General features: G+C 28.4%; 1 non-coding gene across 1 annotated transcript; it reads right to left on the bottom strand.

Moving 5' to 3' along the window:
* Positions 1 to 254: 254 nt before the first annotated feature.
* Positions 255 to 357, bottom strand: LOC135596301 (U6 spliceosomal RNA). The gene has a single exon (XR_010480920.1). It is a non-coding gene; the product is annotated as a U6 spliceosomal RNA (small nuclear RNA).
* Positions 358 to 863: the final 506 nt, after the last annotated feature.

Below are 863 nucleotides of genomic sequence, written 5' to 3'. Positions count from 1 at the left end.
TATTAGGATGTCATCCACATATAACACGAAGAAGGTGATAGCGCTCCCACTTACCTTCCTATACATATAAGATTCATCTTCATTCTTAACGAAGTCATAAGATCTGATCACCTTATCAAATCTTATTTTTAACTTTAAGAAGCTTACTTCAGTCCATAGATAATGTCATATCCTAGATTTATATAAAAAAAAATAAATCAGTATTTTATTATCTATAATTTACATAATAAACTCCTTTTTTTCCTTTTTTCTTTTTAAATTTAGATCATTTCTCAATTTGTGCGTGTCATCCTTGCGTAGGGGTCATGCTAATCTTCTTTATATCATTCCAATTTTATCGGATGTCTCCGAAGAGACATCCGATAAAATTTACATAATAAAATAATAATAAATCAGTATTTTATTCTCTATAATTTATAAAATAAACTCACTTTTTTTTTAAATTCAAATCTTTGTCTTTACAATAGTAAATATTCTATTAACTAGACAATGACCACATCTTCTTGGTAGAGTCAAGTTTCTTCCACCCAAGCTTCAAATCTATTACACAGTAGTAGATTACTCTAAAAATAAATATAAGATAAAAACATATCAGCAACCACATATGCTGGTAGGAATCTAAAAAAAATCATAAAAATAATCTTCAATATTCATGAAATATGAACAAATATCAATAATTCAATAAGAAAATATACTGATTCATCATAAAACTTATGCATAAGAAAGACGATGATAATTTCTTACATAATAAACAAAATCATGCATCAGCCACATGCAACACATACATAATAACTAGATAACAAAGACGTACATCACACCCGATGGTGCACTTTCCCAACAGCGGATGGAGAGGCATATTCCAC

Source organism: Musa acuminata, chromosome BXJ1-10, assembly GCF_036884655.1.
Source record: "Musa acuminata AAA Group cultivar baxijiao chromosome BXJ1-10, Cavendish_Baxijiao_AAA, whole genome shotgun sequence".
Taxonomy (NCBI): domain Eukaryota; kingdom Viridiplantae; phylum Streptophyta; class Magnoliopsida; order Zingiberales; family Musaceae; genus Musa; species Musa acuminata.
The sequence above is the reverse complement of the archived record's forward strand: the minus strand, read 5'-3'. Positions and strand labels throughout refer to the sequence as shown.